The sequence below is a fragment of the Natator depressus genome, chromosome 9, assembly GCF_965152275.1.
Source record: "Natator depressus isolate rNatDep1 chromosome 9, rNatDep2.hap1, whole genome shotgun sequence".
NCBI classification, from domain to species: domain Eukaryota; kingdom Metazoa; phylum Chordata; order Testudines; family Cheloniidae; genus Natator; species Natator depressus.
In genome coordinates, this window is record NC_134242.1 from 79,122,558 (window position 1) to 79,136,842 (window position 14,285).

The window sequence follows — 14,285 nt, forward strand, 5'->3', positions numbered from 1 at the left end:
TCATGCCATATTAATTATGCCTTTCCACTTTTATATTTTCAATCTAATATTACAATGTGTCTTCCTCTGTATATGTGTGGGTTGGACTGAATAATACTAAATGTTTCATGAAACAAAGATATGGGTAATGGAGTTCAGCCTCCAGCTTTGGGTCAAGTCTGAGTTCTCTAATACTATTTTTTCCCCAGCACTCTTGGCCTTCCAACGATGAATGCTGCTCTGCTACACATTTTCTTTTACTTCTGCTTAAAAAGCTTATCTTGCTTCCCTCCCACCATCTCCTCAACCAAGGCAAGGCCCTTGTTACATCATGCTGGTACTGGTTCTTGTTAAAAGTCTAGTCTAATAAAGCTTTTTTATTATTATTTATAGCTCTGTAAATATTGCTTTCTGTTTCCCATGCTATTTATCACTTAAAATGAAGAATACTTGGAAATAGATACCACATACTGCAGCAAGGCCTGCTGTATGTCTTCAGACCAAGTTTAAAATAACAATTGTGGCTTCTCAGTTGAACAGAGAAAAAGAAGCAGGATATATATACTGATATTTGCTACTTAAAATTTGGAAATAATTTACTTACATGCACGATTTATGGTGGATTATTTGTAATATAAATTAATGAAATGTGATTATGAAGACAAGACACTGTTCCAGCTTTATAGAAAGGTCACCAGCCTATTTTAATTTAGCCTCTTTTTCCATTTAAACCATTTCTAGTACTAAAAGCAAAGTTTTTACACAATATAATTTTAAGGAAAATTACTAAGTACTATATACTTTTTTTTTAAAATCACTCATGTATATGTGCAACATCTCTTTCAAGCTTGACAATGACTGAAAACCAAGCTATGCTTGCACACATTTTCAATCTTGCCATTTGAGAAGTTTTCCATTAAAAGTGTTTTTTCAAGAAAAGTACAAAAATCAAAAATAAAATGTAACAATCAAGATATTTCAATTAATACAACATTGTTTCCAATAATTGGACAAAGGAATGCAAACATACATCTACTATAAAAAGAAAAGGAGTACTTGTGGCACCTTAGAGACTAACAAATTTATTTGAGCATAAGCTTTCGCGAGCTACAGCTCACTTCATCGGATGCATTCAGTGAGCTGTAGCTCACGAAAGCTTATGCTCAAATAAATTTGTTAGTCTCTAAGGTGCCACAAGTACTCCTTTTCTTTTTGCGAATACAGACTAACACAGCTGCTACTCTGAAACCATACATCTACTATGTTACTCTTTTCTGTTTTCTCTTTCAGGGTTTGTTTGTTTTTTTAAACAAAGGAAAGGGCCAGCTCCTGAGTGAAGTGGCTTTTTTACCCATGAAAGCTTATGCCCAAGTAAATCTGTTAGTCTTTAAGGTGCCACCGGACTCCTTGTTCTTTTTGTGGATACAGACTAACATGGCTACCCCCTGATATTTAGCTCCTGAGTTGACTGTGTATTAGATATAAATGCAATCTATCAAATGTTGATTTCTAGTAACAACATTTGGTTTGAAAGATGTTGTCAGGGTTCCCGTCCCACTCTGAACTCTGGGGTACAGATGTAGGGACCCACATGAAAGACCCCCTAAGCTTATTATTCTACCAGCTTAGGTTAAAAACTTCCCCAAGGAACAAATCCTTCCTTGTCCTTGGATAGGTACTGCTGCCACCACAAGTGAGTTAGACAAAGATTCAGGAAAAGGACCACTTGGAGTTCCTGTTTCCCCAAAATATCCCCCCAAGACCCTTCACCCCCTTTCCTGGGGAGGCTTGAGAATAACCTACCAACCAAATAGGTAAACAGGTGAGCACAGACCAGCCCCTTGGGTTTTTAGGACACTAAAAAGCAATCAGATTCTTAAAAAACAGAACTTTATTATAAAGAAAAAAAAAGTAAAAGAAACACCTCTGTAAAATCAGGATGGACGGTAATTTTACAGGGTAATAAGATTTAAAACATAGAGGATTCCCCTCTACGCAAAACTTCAAAGTTATAAAAAACAGGGATAAACCTCCCTCTTAGCACAGGGAAAATTCACAAGCTAAAACAAAAGATACTCTAACACATTTCCTTGCTATTACTTACTATTTCTGTAACTTTAGATGTATCATTCATCCTCCCCCGCAGCCTCAGCTTGCCGTGCCACCAGCACTCTGGCCCGCCGCTCCTGCTGGGCAGCACGGCGGTGTGGCTGGCTCCAGCATGGTAAGGGGGCAGGGACCGGGGGGTTCCAGGGAGCAGTCAGGGGACTGGGAGCAGGGGGCGGTTGAATGGGGCGGAGGTTCGGGGGAGGTGGTCAGGGAATGGGGTGGGGGGGGCTGGATAGGCATGGGAGTCCCAGAGGGCCTGTCAGGAGGCAGAGGTGTGGATAGGGGTCAGGGCAGTCAGGGGACAGGGGGCAGTTGGATAGGTGTGGCAGTCCCAGGGAGCCTGTCGGGGTGGGGTGTGGATAGGGGTCGGGGCAGTCAGGGGACAGGGACCAGGAGGGGTTGAAAGGGTCGGAGGTTCGGGGGGGGGGGGCAATCAGGAGGCGGGAAGTGGGAGGGGGCAAATAGGGGGCAGGGGCCAGGCTGTTTGGGGAGGCAGAGCCTTCCCTACTCAGCCCCCGTATAGTTTTGCAACCCCAATGTGGCCCTCGGGTCAAAAAGTTTGCCCACCCCTGCACTACAGGTACAGATTACAAATGACAACAGTACTGTCCTATATGTAATTTAAAAGCTTATTATACAAATAATATTAAAATGTAAGATAAATTTTGAAATATGGGACGGTTTAGTATTTAAAATTTCCCCCCAGCCTCTCAGAAACGTAATCAAACAATTTCCTAGAAAAGTCTTTTCCACTTCAAATGACAAAACTCATTGACAATACAATGTAATACTTTTGATAGCAACTTCCACTGAGTAGCAGCATAGACATGCAATTAACTTATCTGCATTTATAGCAACAAAAACTGCACTAAGTTTTTCTATACTGCACTTCTAATAAATTCAGAAAAAAACATTCATGTTTGTAGCATGGCACTGATCATTTAAAGCATACCGAAAATAAATTATTTATTATCTACTATCTGAAGTACAGTAGCACACAGGCTTGCATGAGGCCACTAGGAGCTTCCTGTGAGGCTACTGTGACTATTAGGGTCCTGGAGCCCCTTTCCCAAGCTCCCTGCTGTCACCACTGGCTCTGCTCTCTGCAGCAGCAGCACAAACCCAAGGCGAGCACCAGTGGTGTTTCATTAGAATGTACGTAGTAGGACTGCCACCTCTGGCTGTGGGAGGGAACAAGACCCCTCACCCCACCTACTTTGTCTTGACTGACAAGAGGACACTGACCGGGTGCTGACTGGCCAGACATCTTAGTGGAGGAGGGACATGTAACTCGCCATGGGACCACCTGGCCAGTTCTGGGATAATCAGCTTGCAGTGGGAGGAGCCAGGCAGAAGCAGGACGACACCAACTGGGACAGGCTGTATGATGTAACTGGTGCTGCTGCTGCTGGAGAGCCTAGACTCAAAAGCAGCTCCGGGGCTGACAGTGTCAACCAGGGAGTGCAGATGCAAGACGGTGTAACTTTTGTGTGGTATTATTAATAGCAGATCTCATTCTTTACATTGAAAATATTTATTATTTTATTTACATGATACTTCCAAATAACCACGTGACTTGACTATCACTAGTATAATATTTTAACTGTGAAAACTACAGCCACCATGAATTTGCTATGCCTGCATGTGTGACCACAGCAAAAATTTGTTTGAGAGCCACTGACCTAGGGACCTCAATCAAATGTCACATTCTGCTATGTGCTGTACAGATAGGTAGTTAAAATAGTCATCCCCTGCCCAAAAGACCATGCAGTCTACATTTATCACAAGAGGCCAGGACTGGATGAAACAGAAATCAGGACAGCAGTAGGGGGAGGACATGCTTACAGTAAGACTACATTTTTGCATTATAAGCAGTAGTCTCAGCTTACCATCTGTGGAGGCAAGGTTAGATGGGAGTGTTTAACAGGCAGCAGGTTTAAAACAAACTTAAGGAAGTACTTCACACAATGCACAGTCAACCTGTGGAACTCATTGCCAGGGGATGTTGTGAAAGCCAAAAAGGAATTAGGTAAGTTCATGGAGGACAGGCCCATCAATGGCTATTAGTTAGTCAAGGTGGTCAGGGATGCAACCACATGTTCTGTTTATTCCCTCTCAAGCATCTAGCAATGGCCATTGTCAGAAGACAGGATACTGGGCTAGACAGATCACGGGAAAGACTCAATATAGCCATTTTTATGTTATGTAGGTATCCCTGAGGTAAGTCTTAAGGATGGATTTTGAAGTTTTGCTTCCCACAAGTAATGAACTGCAAAGGAGAAATCACAGAGGTGCTTATACGAGAATTGGACAAAGAGGCAGTCAAGGCTAACATCATTGACAGAGAAAACAGGATAGTCAATTGTGCAATAGGATAACTGGTTTGACAGGTATGGTAGGGCCAAACAATTAAGTCCCTTAAAAATAAGGTCAAAAAGCTTATGTTTGATTGATTGATACAATGGAGAAGGCAGAGTTAATGGAAAGATATAAGGGAGGAAGGGGGGGAGGAGTGGTCAGAATGATGAGCCTGGAAAAAGATGCTAGTGACAAGTGTTTTGAATAGACTCAAGAAGGTTTCAATTTCAAGAGAAAAGGCGGTTGCATTAATCAACACAAGATAAAGGCCCAGATAAGAATTTCAGTGACATGAACTTCCACAAGAGGCTGGATCATAAAAATACCACGCAGGAAGAAGTGGCAAGATCTAGACATGGCCTGAATATATGGGTCTAGGGCAGGGGTTGGCAAACTTTTTGGCCGAAGGGCCACACTGGGGTTGTGAAACTGTATGGAGGGCCGGGTAGGGAAGACTGTGCCTCCCCAAACAGCCTGGCCCCTGCCCCCATCAGTCCCCTCCCACTTCCTGCCCCCTGACTGCCCCCCTCAGAAACCCCAGCCCATCCAACGCCCCCTGCTCCTTGTCCCCTGACCGCTCCCCCCTGGGTCCCCACCCCCTATCCAACACTCCTGCTCCCTGTCCCCTGACTTCCCCGACCCCTATCCACCCCCCGTGCCCCCTGGGACTCCCACATCTATCCAACCCCCCGTTCCTCATCCCCTGACCGCCCCCCCTCAGAACCCCCGACCCATCCAACCCCCCTACTCCTTGTCTCCTGACCTCCCCCTCCCAGGACCCCCCACCCCTAACCGCCCCCCTGAACCCCACCCCCTCTCCAACCCCCCCTGCTCCCTGTCGCCTGACTGCCCCAACCCCTATCCACACCCCTGCCCCCTGACAGGCCCCCCGGGACTCCCACATCTATCCAACCGCTCTCCGCCCCTTACCATGCTGCTCAGAGCAGCAGGAGCTCACAGCCCCGCTGCCCGGCCGCAGCAAGCCACACCACCACGCTGCCCAGCAGGAGCAGTGAGCCAGAGCGTGGGAAGCACAGCAAGCTGAGGCTGTGGGGGAGGTGGGAGAGCAGTGGAGGGGCTGGGGGCTAGCTTCCCCGGCCAAGAGCTCAAGGGCCGGGAAGGACAGTCCTGTGGGCCGGATGTGGCCCATGGGCCGTATTTGCCCAACTCTGGTCTAGGGAGACAGTCAAGTCAAAGAGAACTCTCAGATTACAAGCCCATGTATCTGGGAGAGGGAAGATACAAGTACAATTGAATTTAAATTGATGGCTGAACTATAGGAGATGATGTCAGAAAGACAGGCTGAGATGCAGGTTTGAACAGAATGAGATAGGTCCAGAATGAAGGGCTAGATTTGTGACTCATCATCAAAGACATGAAAGTTGAAGCCCTGTAAATGGATAACACTACCCAGGAACCGGGTGCAGAAGGACATGGCCAAGGGTGAAACTTTGCGGAATCCTTCATCAACGATGGGAATAATTGAAGATGTAGAATAAATCTTGTATGAAGTTAATCCACAGTAGTAAATAAGAGCTACCTTTCCTGGTATAGGAACATTATCCTGTGAGCAGGATAATGAGAAAACTGCAGACGAATGGCACACATTCTACTGCAAACCATTCTGACTTGTTCTTTAGAGCTAAATTATAGCTTTAAGCCACAGTCTTTAGCAGGGGGCAGTGAAGAGAGATTGTAATTGCCTCTGGAAGCAAAGAGTGAAAACGTGAAGCACGTGCTCCCCATTATAGGACCTGCTCCCCTCACAACCATGTATTCTTCCTTGTGAGCTTGGCAATGAGAGAGAGCACAGAAATAAATATTCTCTAAATTATTTCATCCAGAATGACGTTTACAGATCTTAAGATCTGAATTTAGGGAGGTAGGTGAGACATTCAATGGGGAGCCCTCAACTTGGGAATTCATATTCATTCCCCATTGGCTCCAACTAACCCCAACCTTACTGACCTTATATTCACTCCACCTTTTTTCTGCACAAGTGGTTTTAATGGAGAATTCTTTTTTGTAGACTATGGAGTGCTACTTTCAGATTACTTCTCCCACTTCAATTTGTTGTTGCTGCTTCTACTGTATATTTAAAGTCAGTGCAACCGCATCATAGGATTATTGATAGGCACACAAACTATAAATTTAAATTTCTGATTCCACTTATGCAAAGGAGGAGAAATGTTATGAAAAATCATTAAATATCTGAAAAAGGTTCAATAAGGGGGGAGGGATAGCTCAGTGGTTTGAGCATTGGCCTGCTAAACCCAGGGTTGTGAGTTCAATCCTTGAGGGGGCCATTTGGGATCCGGGATAAAACTTGGGGATTGGTCCTGCTTTGAGCAGGGGGTTGGACTAGATGACCTCCTGAGGTCCCTTCCAACCCTGATATTCTATGATTTACTGGTATAAATAAAAAGTTGGGGAGGTGGAGGAATTGATGTACACTGCAGAATGATCAGAAATAAGAGCTCATATTGTGGATCCTAAACAAGGACACTTTTTCCCCCTGCAATATCTAGATATGAGCACCAATTTAAGAAAAAAAGCAGAGCTATATGACCTTTGTGAATTTCTAATATGAAAGCACAATTATTACTCATGGAAAGAAAACGATATAGTGTAGCTTTAAGAGTCTCAGCCTCTGATGCCTATTGCTTAGCAACCAGGCCTCTTTACCTAAGCACTTCTTTTCACCAGAGTCACGACTAACTGGTAGAGCTGATAACATGATTCACAGAACAAGTGTTTCGAAAGTATCTGTATTTTGTTCATACAGTACTGAGCTGTAAGTGTCAATATAATTTACCTAGTGATAAAACAGAGAGAAAATATCCGTCCAGTAATAAAATACTGTAATTAGGTTAACATTTAATAAAAACAATGTAGTTTGACATGGATGTTGCCAGTTAGTTTTGAAAAGTAACACAGCAGAATGGCAAATATTCTGTATACATAATATCATTTGTCCTGAGTGCTGCCAGACAATATACTCAAAAAGGAAAAAAAATCAGTATAATCAAGACACAGAATTTATTATAGCGATTAATTTTTTTTTACTTTTTAAAAATGATTCTTGACTTAGGGCCTATTCAAAGCCCACTGAAGTCAACGGAAGTCTTTCCACTGACTTTAATGGGCTTTGCATCAGGCCCCTAACATGCAAGCAAAAAGGAGATCACAAGGAACAGAAACCTACCATGAACAGCAGTAGTTTAACTGAAAAAAGTTCCTGTTTTGTCATCTTTATCCGTGCTGGGAGAGTTTGCCTAATTAAGTAACTGTTCCTACTTTTCCATCATTGCAGATTTTGAAACACAGGACTTAAAATTACCACAGGAATTTTCTCAGGACTTTGCCCCATCTGGATTATGAGCCAAGAGACAGTTCATTGAATAGTATTACATTTTAGGTTCTTAAATTTTACCAATATATTTTTGAGGTATATTTGGTAAAAATAACTGCAATGATCACTTAACTGAAGAAAAATCTAACTTAATATTGACAACATAAAAGAGTAATAACATTGCAAGTTACTATGTGTGTCAAGAAGACAATAAATCCTGTATATTTTTAATTTTTACATATTTCTTAAACTATGTGAAATTAGTTCCTTCACTGGGATTAAATGAGTTGGTGTTTGTGTGTCATTAACAAAAAATTATTACAAGTTTTCAGGCTTCAATGTGAATTTCACAGTTTACCTTTACTTTCCCTTTTCATTCTTTATCTAACTGATTTCCTATAAACATAGGTCATCCTCTCTACATTCTTTCCTGCACACAGGTCTTTTAAAAATCTTTCTGGGGAATAAGGCTATCTGAAGCAACAACAGTCTCTGACCATTATGCTTCCCAATATACAATAACTAGAATCAAAAAGGATAACCATGAATTAATGAAACTGCTGAGTTCCTGCCAGTAGTATATGCTAGCATGCTCATGGATTATTGTAAAATAAGATTTAAAAAACATGGAAACAATAGCACGAGAGAAAGATGAAACAGCATTTTGTTACTGGTGTTGTTATAATCTTTCAATGTTATAAGGCACAAAAACATATAATCCTCACTTCAAAATTACCATGTACTATAAGCACAGACTAGTGGTTACTGATGATAATTACACATATGTTTGCTGAAGTACTTTTTTAAATGACTAAAATACCCTTTTAACTTGTTAGAGACAAGTGACAATTTCAACTCTACAATACAAAATCATGAAATAATGAGTCAAATAAAATTCAGCTGAAATAGTGAAAAAAGTGGTGGACGTGGTGCTGCTAAGAACATAAGAACAGCCACAGTGGATCAGACCAAATGTCCACCTAGCCCAGAATCCTGTCCTCTGACAGTGGCCAATGCCAGGTGCTCCAGAGGGAATTAACAGAACAGGTAATCATCAAGTGATCCATCCCCTGTCACCCATTTCCAGCTTCTGCCAAACAGAGGCTAGGGACACCATCCCTGCCCATACTGGCTAATAGCCATTGATGGACCTATCTTCCATGAGTTTATCTAGTTCTTTTATGAACCCTGTTATAGTATTGGCCTTCACAACATCCTCTAGCAAGGAGTTCCACAGGTTGCTGTGAGTTGTATGAAGAAATACTTCCTTTTGTTTGTTTTAAACCTGCTGCCTATTAATTTCATTTGGTGATCCCTAGTTCGTGTGTTATGAGAAGGAGTAAATAACACTTCCTTATTTACTTTCTCTACACCAGTCATGATTTTATAGACTTCTATCATATCCCCTCATAGTCATCCCTTTTCCAAGCTGAAAAGTCCCAGTCTTATTAATCTCTCCTCATATGGAAACCGTTCCAGAGCACTAATCATTTTTGTTGCCCTTCTCTGAACCTTTTCCAATTCCAATATATCTTTTTTGAAATGGGGTGACCAGATCTGCATGCAGTATTCAAGATATGGGCATACCATGGATTTATATAGAGGCAATATGATATTTTCTGTCTTATTATCTATCCCTTTCTTTATGATTCCTAACATTCTGCTCACTTTTTTGACTGCGGCTGCACGCTGAGTGGATGTTTTCAGACAATTGTCAACAATAACTCCCAGATCTCTTTCTTGAGTGGTAACAGCTAATTTAGACCCCACTGTTTTATATGTATAGTTGGGATTATGTTTTCCAATGTGCATTGCTTTGCATTTATCAACATTCAATTTCATCTGCTATTTTGTTGCCCAGTCAACCCAGTTTTGTGAGATCCTTTTGTAGCTCTTTGCAGTCTGCCTGGGACTTCACTATCTTGAGTAATTTTGTATCATCTGCAAATTCTGCCGCCTCACTGTTTACCCCCTTTTCCAGATCATTTATGAATATGTTGAATAGGACTGGGCACAGTACAGACAAATGGGGGACACCACTATTTATCTTTCTCCATTCTGAAAACTTATCATTTATTCCTACCCTTTGTTTCCTATCTTTTAACCAGTTACAAATCCATGAGAGGACCTTCCCTCTTATCCCATGACAGCTTACTCTTTCACTTTTTGCTGACCCCTGCTTCATTTATTACACACCTTCCAACTTTTCCAACAAATGATGCAGGGCTCTTACAGATAACAGATTCCTTAACTACACAATTTTGATTCATCTCCAGAGCAAGAGCATCCTCTGCAATGAATAAAGCAAGGATCACATGGAAAAAAATAGTATGTGACCATGTAATTAAAGACTGCACAAACTTAATTTTGATATTTCCTATCTTTGAGTGTTTGACTTTGCTACTTTAATAATATTCTTTTAACGTAGTCTGTGTGTATAATTTCCTAGATTCTGAAGTAACAGAAATTCAATCATGTGGCATCACACTGATACACACACAGGCCATAAGCAGGGTCAGAATCTTTAGATTCACCACACAGACATCTGCCATTTGAGCTAACAAGAGTAAGCAATAGCAGCAGAAAGTTGTCATCCTCTATGTGGCCAACCAAAAGCGGGGGATGTTAACACTTCGCCAGTGGGTTTTACAGATATACACTGACAGCAGAAGAATGATGAGACTTGGGTTCCCTTCCAGGCTCTGGATGGAAGTGGGCTCTAGTAGGAACACACTTTTCTGTCCATTCTCAAGTGTGGCCCCTTCTCCCCTGTCCTCATTTCAGTCCTTCCCCACCCCAGCTCCATGTCCCATTCCTAATCTTAACACCTCCAGGTTCTCACCTCAGTCCCAATCTCTTTGCACAGCAAGTCCTCGTCTCACCCCTCCAGACTCTGTCCCAGTTTCCCCACTCTACACACACATTCCCAGTCTCCTGTCCTTGCCCAGCCATTCCCAGTCCCCTTCCATCCAATATGTCTCCTTTCCCCAACCTAGGTCTCCAGTCACTCCAACTCTACTCCACCCATGTTCCCCACACCCAATGGCTCCGGTTCCAACCCCTTCCCCAGGCTCCCATCCAATCTTAATGCTGTTCCCTCTTCCCCCTCCCCCCCAGCCCCAGCTCCTTGTCCCATCTCCTTGTCCAGCCAGTCCCAGTTCCCACACAGTCCCTTGTCTCCCTTCCACCCAGAATGCTAATTCTCAGTCCCAGACTCTGCTCCCCATCCCAACTACTAGTCCCAGTTTCCCTATCAAACCCCACCAGCCTACACTCCCATTTCCAGTTGCCCTCCCAGCACTTTGTACTAGTTTTCTACTTCCCACGCCCAAAGAGATCCATTTCTTGCTCCTTTCACATCCAAATTGAGCAGCTTCATCCTCCACACTGCCTGTGTCTGGGGGGCAAAGGGGGAAGGAGGAAAGCACTGAGACACCTGCCATGGAAAATTTCAGCCGAAATGCTTGAAGTTTGGCATAGCTCTTATAATGGGATATGTCCGTCAATTTTAATTTTAATAGTAGGTAATAATACCAGCCTTGCCTGTAATAGCCATTCAGAATACTCTACAGAATGCTTGAAAAGACAAAGAGCTTAAAATTCAATTTAGACAAGTTTAATACACTGGACAGCAGTTCAGACTTGAGAAGATGCAAAACATAGCTTGATCAATGCTGGAAATCTTTGTGAGAGAAGTGGGTTTTAAAGAGAGAATTGAGGGAGGAGAGGAAAAATGCTGAAAAGTTAGAGGCAGCTCCAAGGATAATAACAGAATCATAGAATTTAAGGGCAGTCTTATTTCCTGTATATTACAGGCCACCAACAGCACCTAGCCACCTGCACACCAAACCCAACAACCAAATGTGCAGTACAAAAACATATGAGAAGTACTCACCCGGATTCTTCTGTTAATTAGTACCTTGCAAATGTTCAGACACAAAGTCCATTAAGTCAATGAAAGAGTCTTTTCATTGACTTTAACGGGCTCTCTGGATCAGGCCTCTCATTTGTATCAATACAAGACCATACAAACTAGCAAGCTGTGCGATGGATGGATGTTTTCCCTTTGTTTGATAGTCTACTTTCATTTTTCTTTTCTTTTCTTTAGATTGGATGGAAATGAACCATAAGAGGGTATGGCAGGGATTGTTCATCACCAGATAAAAGACAACCTACCGTATTTTTAGGAATATTGGGTTAAATGAGTTTGCATGCCACAGCATATAGTCTGAAATATAAATATTTAAATAACTGATGTACATATTCAAAATTCTTGATCACTTGAATCATCTTTGTCTAACCTGCACTGACTAGAATGAAGCCACTTCTTCAAAAATCTTGCTTATGACTTGAGACACACAAGTCTTTTATATTTCAGATACCAAGCACATACATGAATAGTTAGAAAGACAATTCAGCATTCTACGCAAGCCTTCATATAAACTACTCTCAGTGGCAGATTTTCATTATGCAGTAAAGCTTACTAGCTAGGAAACTTTCAAATAGTATAACTCCTGCCTGTGTGAATGGAGTCTTTATGTTCTAAGTACTGCATAGATTATCAAATACCAGGTAAAAGTCGTATCACAAGTTTTGCTTTTTTAAAACTGATGCCATCAAATTAATTAGAAGAAACCCATCATTTACCAAGAAATATGAAACAATTTTTCATTATGTTTCACTCACCACAAGTCATTACTTATTACTTAATAAAAGCTAAATTTGTAAGATGTGTTATATTTTCTGAGGCAGAATTTCCATATTATGCATTCACTGTTGCCAAACGTTCCATATTAACGTTCACACTGCTACTTCCTCACTTCTTTCCATAGGGCACAGAATTCTAGAGGACAAAAAAGACAAATGATGATATATGCCATTAATCTGAGGATTAGCTATGTTCATCTACAGTGGTCAGAGCGTTTCACTAGTTTTGGTTAGGATCTGGTCTTGCCTTCAGCACCATAACAAAGCTGAGTGCTTGATGTTGACACTTGCCTTTTGCACTCCAGAAGTGCTGAAAAAAATCAGTTATGGGGTAATACGATGAAAGTGTCAAAAAAAATCAAACTCTGGTGGCATCCCAATTAAACTGGAATAACTTTTTAAAATACATTCATAGCTAACATCTAAGTACTGTGTATGGAAGATGTTTTCATGTTTAATTTAGCAAAAAGTTTAATTTTGTCTAATTAGTAACCTCCCTAACCACCCCCAAGTGACTTTTAAAAAAATGCTATATTTTTCTGCCTTTTAAAATGTGTGCCCATTTACATAATTAGTATACGTGAATGGTGCCAGACTAACATCCCTGGGAAACTGAAATATTATATTTATCTATGAAACATATGATTATGAAAAGGAAAACAAGCAACAACAAAATATATATTTATATAGCTCCCCGACCGCTCCAGCACAACAGGTATTATACAACAATTAAGTAAAAGCACAGAACAACAGAAACACCAATATCATTTTTAGAAAACCCTTTACAACCAAAAATAAATAATAAATCAAATCAAAATAAATGACATATACTAGTAGCAAGGGGCCAACAATAGATATAGTAAAAAACCACCTTTGGAAAATACAGGTTCTTGTTGTTCTCTAAGGGGTGTTTCTGTATGGTCATAAATGTGAGGAAAGCATCCCCTGGAGCCTTGAGCCTGCATCCTCATAGCCAACTGACAGTTGGGAGTGCACAAGTGCCCCCTTTTGGTGGCAAGCTTTCAATGCTCAAGGTTATAAAAGGCAGTGTGGCTCCGCAACTATCGAAAGCAGGGGTGGCCAACCTGAGCCTGAGAAGGAGCCAGAATTTAGCAATGTACATTGCCAAACGTAATATGTCAGCAGCCCCCACATCAGCTTCCCCCCTGCCCCCCACTTCCAGCGCCTCCCACCCACCGGCAGCCCAACCAATCAGTGCCTCCTGCTCCCTCCCCACGTCTCCCGATCAGCTGTTTCGTGGTGTGCAGGAGGCTGGTGGGGGGGAGAAGGAGGAGTGAAGGCACGGCAGGCTCAGGGGCGGGAAGGGGTGGAGTGCGGGGCAGAGCCAGGGGTTGAGCAGTGAGCACCCCCCCACACACACACATTGGAAAGTTGGCGCCTGTAGCTCCAGCCCCAGAGTCTTATACAAGGAGCCGCATATTAACTTCTGAAGAGCCACATGTGGCTCCGGAGCCACAGGCTGGCCACCCCGATCCAAAGGCTCGTCTAACTGAACACTGATGGCTTGTCTATATGAACATTTAGTTCACAGCAAGCTGGGCTGTGAACTACCTCCCTCGTTGAAATGGGACTATATGAAAGCAAACTAATGAATTGCTAATGCATGACAGCAGGGTCCATACAATTAGTCCATGGTGGCTAATGTGGTGCCAACCCCAAGTTGCCTTGAATTAAATGATCGTGTAGACAAGCCCTTGGTTTGCAGCAAACCAGGATAAATAGACCTTGCGCTAGCCTGCCACACACTAAGTGTCCCACA

The 14,285-nt window shown here is 42.2% G+C and overlaps 1 protein-coding gene across 9 annotated transcripts in view; it reads right to left on the bottom strand.

Moving 5' to 3' along the window:
• The window catches only part of ZC3H12B (zinc finger CCCH-type containing 12B), a 105,157-nt gene that overhangs the window by 45,509 nt on the left and 45,363 nt on the right, over positions 1-14,285 (bottom strand). Inside the window, exon 1 of one of the 9 annotated variants that reach the window (XM_074962390.1) lies at positions 12,485-12,523. The exons of the other annotated variants lie outside the window; for them this stretch is intronic. The gene's annotated coding sequence lies outside the window, so the exon portion shown is untranslated. Of the gene's footprint in view, positions 1-12,484; positions 12,524-14,285 lie in introns of those variants that run through there. 9 annotated transcript variants of the gene reach the window in all.